At 42.7% G+C, this 9,098-nt stretch overlaps 1 long non-coding RNA gene across 1 annotated transcript; it reads right to left on the bottom strand.

Annotated features, from left to right (window-relative positions):
* Nucleotides 1–2,302: 2,302 nt before the first annotated feature.
* Nucleotides 2,303–3,824, bottom strand: LOC115675337 (uncharacterized). The gene is made up of 3 exons (XR_004005030.2): nt 3,720–3,824; nt 3,528–3,594; nt 2,303–2,431 (listed from the first exon to the last, which is right to left on the bottom strand). It is a non-coding gene; the product is annotated as an uncharacterized LOC115675337 (long non-coding RNA).
* Nucleotides 3,825–9,098: the final 5,274 nt, after the last annotated feature.

Raw genomic sequence — 9,098 nt, 5'->3', positions numbered from 1 at the left:
GAAAGTAAGTCTTCACCAGCAGCAGACCTTGAAGGCTTAGAGAAGCAACTAGAAACTGCTATTGTTCAGGGGAGCTTCAGAAAGATAAAGGGATTCAATTCAAACAACTAGAGTTTCAAAACTTCCAAGGACAGACCTCCCATGACGAGACCATCCTTTCTTTATTGCTTGAAATCAATGCCAAACAATCCGCCTTAAGTGATGATATGCAGAACCTGAAGACTTTTGTTGAAGACAAGCTACAAAATGTTGATCATCAGGCAGAACATAATATGGCAACACTTGAGAAGGCAATTGGTCAATGCATGTCTAAGGTTGAGGATGCTGTTTAGAACTTGGAGAACTTTCAACTTGTTCGAGCCCCTTTTGAACTCTCACCTATCTATTTTCAAAACTGTGTGATCGTTGATTTTAACATTTGGTTTGTTTGATTGACATTTGGTTTGTTGATTTGATATTGTGGACTATTATTATGGCTTGATATTGCTTATTTTGGTGGTTTATGATGCTGACAAAAAGGGGGAGAAAGCATGCAATGACAGGATATTTACAAGATACTTTGAATATTATGCTTATGTCTAGTGGCTGGATATTTTGACAAGATATTATGGATAATTTGCAAGAAAAAAGCCACAGAATCACAATAACAGTTGTTGATTCAGATTATATGACTTTGTTCTCTGTACTTCAATGCAATATCATAAATATTTGTTACTTATCTTACTCACAATTTATTAGATCTATTCATTGACATGGAAAATTTTGTCATCATAAAAAAGGGGGAGATTGTTGATAAAACCTCCGAACATATTTTGAAGTTGACAAAATTGTCCAAGAGATATTGAAAGTCTGACAAATATCTTTGAAGTTTTTCTAAGTCCAGGAAGTCATTTTCTGGATGTTCAGACTTTATAATAATAAGAAGGAAAAGTCTAAACTCTACACGGTAACAAACAAAGCTCAAACTTTGTATACAACAGTTGAAGAATTTCATGCTATGATTGGAAACGAAAGGACAACCTACCTTGACTTATATTCTGAAGGCAAGTCAAGAATCAGATCTTATCTAGACTTTATCGCTAACTCAGAATGAATGCAACGGCTAATAATCTGGCTTGGGTTTCGCAAATGGAAAGTCTTTATTGATTCGATCTTAAAAGGTGATTTTGCAAGGAACATTAATATTACGGGATATCCTTAATTGATTAACAATCAATCTCACGAGAAGTCTATTTCCAAATGGAGAAGCTCTGCTTATGGAAACCAAAGTTCTGATTGTATGGGCTATCAGAATCAACGGGATTCAGACTTTGTCCTCAACGGCTACTCAATCCTTCTTATACAAATCTGTCCAAGGAGAAGATTGGAAGATGATCATCTAAAGACTGTCCAATGGCTAATTTGGAAGTAGAGGAGTATAAAAGGAGACAAACTGTCAAAGAGCAGAAGTAGAGAGACGAAATCAAGAATCATCCATTCCGAAGTCTGAGCAAACTCTGACCAGTTTTTACTTGTCTTTCTTGAGCTAAAATCTGTGATCTTGAGATACTTGTTGTAAGAGAGATAGAGTGATCCATCTGAATATCACTCAGAACTTGTAATCTCTTGATCGATCATCTAGTGAAATTCAGCCAGTAGGCTATCAGTGTGGGAGAGTGGACGTAGGCTTTATCTAAGCCGAACCACTATACATCTGTGTGCATATTCTCTCTTCCCTAAAACTCGTTTATTGCACATTTATTTGTTTGCCATTCAAAGTTTGACTAAAATCTGAACATTGTTAAGACTTTACTTGAGGTTAATTGCTTCCGCATTAAAATTGATCAATTAGCATTCAAATCACCTATTCACCCCCTCTAGATGATATTTGCTAGTCTCATCAACTATAACTATATCATGAGTTTTGATCGCTTAGAATAAGCTATACACGATATCCGGGATTGACTTTATCTAGGGCACCTTTAGCTCCCAATCGAAGATTGGTGCAACTAATTAGATCAGTGAGGTACTCTTCACGAATCCTATTCTCATTCTCAATTTCTTCATGCATTTTGAAAATCTAAAAATTCAACAAGCAATTTCAAGCTTCTGCAGTAACAACATACTCTCTTATAATCTTGTACTTCCAACTAACAGGAAAAAGAGAAAACTGCAATGTCAACAAAGTAGGAAAAGCAACTTGCTATGTGTTCATGTGCTACCACATAACAATTACTTATGTTGACATAGAACACTTGTCCATCCCAAAGACACTTCAATCAATTCCTTCACCTGGTTACTATTAAAGGATGATGTTTTGGCTATACCGCAACGGGACTCTCTTTGACAACAATCACCCTAAAGGTCTGAAGGCTGGATTTCTCACAGGACTTGTGAGGTATGGCATGGATACTCATTATCCAGCCAAATCTCAACTTAGAGAAAAGCAACTCTAGAAAGAGGAAATTGGAAAAGAAGGTATTGAATTGAAACATCACAACATGATAAATAAGTGGAGAAAGTTCCAAATAAGGGCTTAGAGTATTCTCATTTTTTCAAATAAGAGCATGAAGTAGACATTATTTTAAATAAGACCCTAAAGTGGGCAAATCATCTCAAATAAAGACTTTTGGCCTGCCAGCCAACATGTGACTATTCCGGCAAGGGGTATTTTAGTAAAAAAAATTATAAGTATATTTTTGTTAATTTTTTGATTTTTTTACTTTTCTTTTCTTTTTTTCTTTTTTCTCTTCCCTCCTCGGCCATCGCCGCGCCTTGTCAATGGACGCCAGCCTTAGGGGAGGGCCGCCCTTGCCAACGTCGGGCATGAGCCGCCTTGGGCTGGGCTGGCAAGGGTGTTCTTCGCCAGATCCGGCGAGGGCAACCCTCGCCGGCCTAGACTAGGGCAACCCTCGCCGGCATCGCGCAAGGGTCGCCTCGTCTAAGTCAAGTGACCTCTGCCAGCCATCGATGAGGCCCGACAATGGCTAGGGGAGGGAAGAGAAAAAAGAAAAAAGAAAAGAAAAGGAAAAGTAAAAAAATTTAAAAAATATATACTTAGAATTTTTTCGAAGAGGCTCGGTGATGGCCGACAGAGGGAAGAGGGAGAAAGAAAAAATAAAACATAAAAAATAAAAAATAAAGAAGAAAAGGAAAAAAATTCACAAAAGTAAAGGACGAAAATGGCCTTAGGCCGGTGAGGACAAACCTTCTTTGAGACTGATATGGCCGCTTCAGGTCACTATTTGAAATAAGGTTCACTTCAGGCTCTTCTTTGAGAAAACGTGGCACTTCAGGCCCTTATTTGAGAAAGTGAGGGCACTTCATGCCCTTATTTGGAATTTTCCTTAAATAAGTGAGAGATTTCTTGTTCATCTTGCATCTCATTCCTACATCAAGATGCATGCCTAAACTATGCAGAGTAAGCACTCCGGTCTAGTTGACAACATATGATCATTAGTTACTAAATAGTACTAGCAAATTGAAAGAAAAGGGACATTGATAGCAATTAAGTCCTTACAACTTGACAGGATTTTGAATATATGTACCTAGACCATGTGATTCTGCCAAGGTGAGACATATAAATTTTCCCCCTAATATGAGAACTCTTTTCACCTGGTAATAAACAACGAAATTTATCCACTCAACTGTGTACTTTATTGGACAGTCTAAGCTACATTCCTTAAAAGTATACTGCAAATGCATGTATCTCAAAACACTCATCGAAATTGTATCAACACCTCTGATAAGTATTGATCTCCCCGCTTATTCCCATGCTCTAGCTCCATTAAAGTATCCAATCCACATTTATCAAGAGCAATATCAAAGGTTTCGTCTGAGAACTGGTGCAAATGCTAACAGTTAGAATCAAGATAATGGTGGAATCGAAAACAAAACTGTGAACATCCTTCTGAATAAAACAAACATATAAAAAAGTCAAAAGCAGCATAAGCAATCAGACAGAGAAACAAGACAATGAAGTTGAAAACCAAACATGTTGATGGAAGATCCAACATAAATGTACAGCAAAACTGAAGACTAGCATTAGTGCATTATCCACCCCCTCTCACATTAAAAAAAATACATCACCCTCCAGCAGCAAGCAAGGTCAACAAAGTGACTTCAAGTTGATGGATGATGATTCATGATCTGAAATTACATAAACAAAACCCACGGGCTATCAAAAGCCAGTGCACTGCAGCAAAATGATGTGATGAGGCAATGGTTTGGGCATGGGCTTGCATGTGGGTATGGACATTATATCCAAGTGACAGACAAGCCACTATCAAAGTGCCTCCATTTAGCTTTATTGAGCTTCCTCTCCTTGTGGCTCTTCTTTGCCAATCCAGTTCAATCATTTATTTCCCTCTATATATGTCGATCAAGCTAATGTACGGTTTCCCTGCTTATATCTCCTGAAAATAATTCTTTTGACCATACATTTGCTTGATCGACATATTTAGAATAGAAGAAAGACAAATCACTTCAACAACAATGCGTTCGATGAATGAACAATATTGAAAAAAATTAAATTCCCGAAAGTAACTATAGTCAGATTTCACCTCATTGATTATGAGACAGATTACGTATGCCTATTAAACACACCTGCTAAAATATGTCTCGAGTTTGAGCCCGATAGACAAAATCCGATCCGAGATTAAATATTATTTATGAAAGTTTGAATATTTTGAATTGGATATTTTACGGATGTCCAAAAGTTAGCCAAGGAAAATATACGAAATCAAATTTCGAATTAAAGTTGGAATGTGCATCGGAGTCTTTGCCCACTGAAATAGGAAAGTCGAACGTGGAGCTTCCCCGTTGAAGTCGGTCAACAAAGAAAGAAAGGAAAGGATATTGTGCCCAAGTTGAAAGAAGAAATAAAATAAAAAGAAAAGAAAAGCATGGCTGGATGTTTGTTTCCTGATCCCAGGCGTGGTCTTCTTTTGTTGACCAACATGGGACTACTTTCAGGCGGTGGATATATATGTATATATATGCTCACGATCAGAGATGCCTTTCACGAAGAAAAAGACTTCTTGAAGCGCCGCTTGCTTGTGAGTACTTGGCGTTCGAAGACGTGCAGAGGGAATTCGTGAATTATATTCATGAAGTCAGTGTTCAAGCAATAAATTCTTGTGGTAAGAATTTGTGAGTAATTCTTTCGTGAGATTGAGAGATTACTTTGTGAGGAATTATAAAGCTAAATACTACGTGAGTTATTGAGTGTAATTTAGGGCTTGCGAAACACTTAAAGTGTTTGAGTGACTCGAGTGTGATTATAATCTCCGTTGTATCGCTTGATCTATAGTGGAATTTCGTGCTACTCTCTCCGTAGATGTAGGTCACCATGACCGAACCACATAAATCTTGTGTCCGATTTATTTTCTTGTTCTGTCAATTTTATTATTCGATCGCTCGGCTTTCGTAACAATTGGTATCAGAGCTAGGTTTGGTTGAGTTGAAGCGAATATATGGCGATGGAAGAAGGAAAAGTGAAAATCGATAGATTTGATGGGAAGGATTTTGGTTTTCGGAAGATGCAGATTGAAAATCATCTGTATCAGATGAAACTGCACTTGCCCCTATCCGGGGAGAAGCCAGAGATTATGAAGCAAGCTGATTAGGAATTGCTGGATAGACGAGCTTTGGGGTGTTATTCGGCTGACGTTGGCTCTTAATGTCGCGTTTGACATCGTGAAAGAGAAAACCACTGCGGGTTTGATAGAAGCCTTGTCGGATATGTACGAGAAGCCCTCTGCAATCAACAAGGTCTATTTGATGCAACGCCTGTTTAACTTGAAGATGAGCAAAGGTGCGTCAGTTACTGATCATATCAATGAATTTAATGTGATCGCTAGTTAATTGAGTTCAGTTGATATTGATTTTGAAGATGATGTATGTGCTTTAACTCTATTATCTTCATTACCTGATAGTTAGAATACTACTATTACTGTTGTTAGTAATTCCTCTAGGTCAACAAGTTTGACGTTTGATGGTGTTCGAGATTTAATTTTAAGTGAGGACATCCGTAGAAGAGAATCTGGTGAACATGTATTTACTGCTTTAGTAGATGAAAATAGAGGAAGAACCGGCACACGTGTTAGCAGGAGTAATATGAACTGAAATAGACGTAGTCAGTCTAGGACTGGTGGTGCTGTCTGTTGGAGTTGTGGCGAGAAGGGACATCTTAAAAGGGATTGTCTTAAGCTGAAGAATGAGAAGAGTAATGGAATTATAGTTGATCATGTGGATGATGTTTGTGACATCCTGAATTTCGGCCCATTTTTGGGATTTATAAAACGGGTATTTCGTCAGTGCGCTTATAGTAAAAATCTCGCCCGGGAACTGATCACTCCCGGTTATTATTTTTAAATCTTGAGATTTCGCTAGAATCGCATTCGATCGAATTTGGCCGTTATTTAGACCTCGAACTTGGCAGTCGATTTTCGGGAGTTTCAGGACGAAATAAATTGGACGGTGTCAATATTATCGTAGCCAGCGTTGAGATTGTCAGGAACAATGGAAAAATGGGAGTTTTTGACCGGGTGCGAATTTGGACTAGTAGACCCCCTCGCTATAGTTTGATTTAATTAATTCGGCCTTTGTCCCTTTTTATATGCGAGGCTTATTTTGGACCGGTAGATCGCTTTCGGTTTTGAATTTGGGTCATCGGATCGCATTTAATATTTGAATCGTGACCGTTAAATCGATATTTAGTTTGAACCGTGTCCGTTGGTTCGCGCTCGAGGATAAATATTAACTTTGTTCTCTCTTACTCTCTCTCCTCTCTCCTCTGACATGCCCACGCCGCGCACGCCCTCTCTCTCTCCTCATTGCGTCTACCGTCCCTCTTCTCTTTCTCTCTCCCTCCTTCTCTCTCCTTCTTTCTCCCCCTCTTTTCCCCCTCTGGCCGCGCACGTCTTCCCCAGGCAAACGTCCCCTCAGCCCACGCCCATGCAGACCCACCCCCTGACACACACCCTCTCTCTCTCTCTCTCCTCTTCCTTCTTCTTCTCTTTCTTCTTCCTTCTCTTCGCCTGCTCTTCTTCTTGATCTTCTTTCTTCCTCCCCGACGAGCCTGCGTGTGGCACTGCTCCCGCCCGGCCCGACGGCTCGCCAATCGCCGCTCGCCGGACCGACCTCCGTCGCTCGTCACCACCGCACACCATCCGACCGCCACCTCCGCCTAGCCGCCCCGACGCTGCCTTCCTCCCCTCCCGAGCGCGCGAGCTCGGCTCGCCGCCGTGCTCGACGAGTCCCGGCCGCTGTCCAGCCAGCTCCCCAGCATCGCCCCGACGCCTGAGCGTCTACGTCACCGCCGCCGCCGAACGCCCCCAGCCGCGCCACCCGCCTCGGCCACCTTCCTCTTCTTCTTCCTTCGTTCCCATCGTCGTCGGGGAGCAGCTCGCCGCTGCCTGCCTCCGTCGCTACCTCGTCCACCACCACCCGGCGTCCCTTCTGCCACCGCCATGCCGCCCGAGCATCGCCGGCTTCGAGCCCTCACCGCCCCAGCTCTCTCTCTCCCTCGCCACCCCACTCCGGCCGACTCTCTTCTCTCCCTCCAAGCTGGTCGTCGGAGAGCCGCCCTGCTTGCCGCCGCCACCGCCAGCTGCCGGAGCAAGCCCAGCCGGCCAGCCGACCAGCCATTGCCCGTGCCCGTGCCCGTGCCCTTGCCCGCGCCCGTGCCCTTGCCCGCGACCGTGCCCGTGCCGCGCCTTGTGCCCGTGGCCGAGGGCTGTGCCCATGGCCGAGCGCCATGGCCGAGCCCCGCGCCCGTCGCGCCCTTGCCCGTGCCAAGTGAGACACTGTTCACCCGGGCCATTTTAGGCCCGAGCCGATTTTCTCCGGGCCAAAACCAAGTAAGTGACATTCTAATCCCTATTTAGTACAATGGGTATTATTAGACTTGTTTAGAGATTAATTAGAATTAATTCAATGACTAAGTTAGAAAATGAATTAGTTGGTTAGAATATGATTAGTACTTGAATTAGGTGATAAGTGGTGGATTAAATTGTGATGATTGCGTGGCAAATTGTGACGTGCTAAATATCCGTATTGTCTTGGCGTGTGTGGGAAAGTTGACGTGTGATTGTGGCCGGCTTGAATGTCGGAATCGTGAGCTTGTGAATTGGAATTGGGATGATTGTTGGTGTATGTTTGTGGCTATTGTTGGTGGGTCAATGATTGGCTTATCGTGGCATTTGTGAGTGGAATTGATAGCTGAATGTGACCGACTTGAAGGTCGGGTTGGTGGAATATTGCGGTGAGCATGCCTTGAGTTTGATTGGTATGACTTGTGAGAATGGCGAATTGTGTTGTGGTGCATGTGCATGAGAAAAGCCCGGATTGATCGGAGGGCTGCCAACCTGAGGCGTGGTTACGCGGGTGTGGCGAGAAAGGCATGACCAGACCTGAGGCGTAGGTTACGCGGGTCATTGGAAGGGGAAAAATGTCCTGAGGCGTGGTTACGCGGGACCGAGCCCGGCTTGATCTAAGGGCTGAGCCTGAGGCGCAGTAGCGCGGGCTGTGAGATTGGGCCTGAGGCGCAGTGGCGCGGGCAGTGTGAAAGGACCTGGGAGGTCGTGGAAAGTTGTTCGACCACGCATGCGAGTTGTGTGTGATTGAATTGATTGAACTGATTGGACTGGCTAATTGAATGTGTGATTGAATTGGTGTGATTGATTGAGTGCCAGTGTGGTTGGCGTTTGATTGATCGTGATATGTTATTGAGTTATTATTATTGTCTTGTCGCGATTTGACTAACGTGCAGAGTTTACATGGGTTCGGTGGTGAGGTAAGTATAAGGATGAGTTTTTATTTTATATGTTATGGGGTAGATTGCATGTACGACTTGTCTGGGTACGCATTGGCCTACGTGGGGTTTAGGGTGTTGCTTATTGAGACTCGTTCTCACGGTTATTATATAACCATTTCAGATTCGCAACCGTGAGTGATTGGAGACACTGCAAGGGTATCTCGGAGATCGAGGACGGGTCAAGTATATTGTATTTTGAGTCCCCCTTTGTAGAGGAGTTAAGTTTGTAAACCTTTGTCCCTTTTGAGGAATGTGGTTCTGTTGTTGTGGCCTAGCTTAGGAATTGTCCTTTTGTAGACGT

Source organism: Syzygium oleosum, unplaced genomic scaffold (assembly GCF_021117445.2).
Source record: "Syzygium oleosum isolate NSW1041296 unplaced genomic scaffold, Sole_v2.1 Sole_v2.28, whole genome shotgun sequence".
Lineage (NCBI taxonomy): Eukaryota > Viridiplantae > Streptophyta > Magnoliopsida > Myrtales > Myrtaceae > Syzygium > Syzygium oleosum.
Note: the sequence above shows the minus strand (reverse complement) of the source record. Positions and strands in the feature narration are given on the sequence as shown.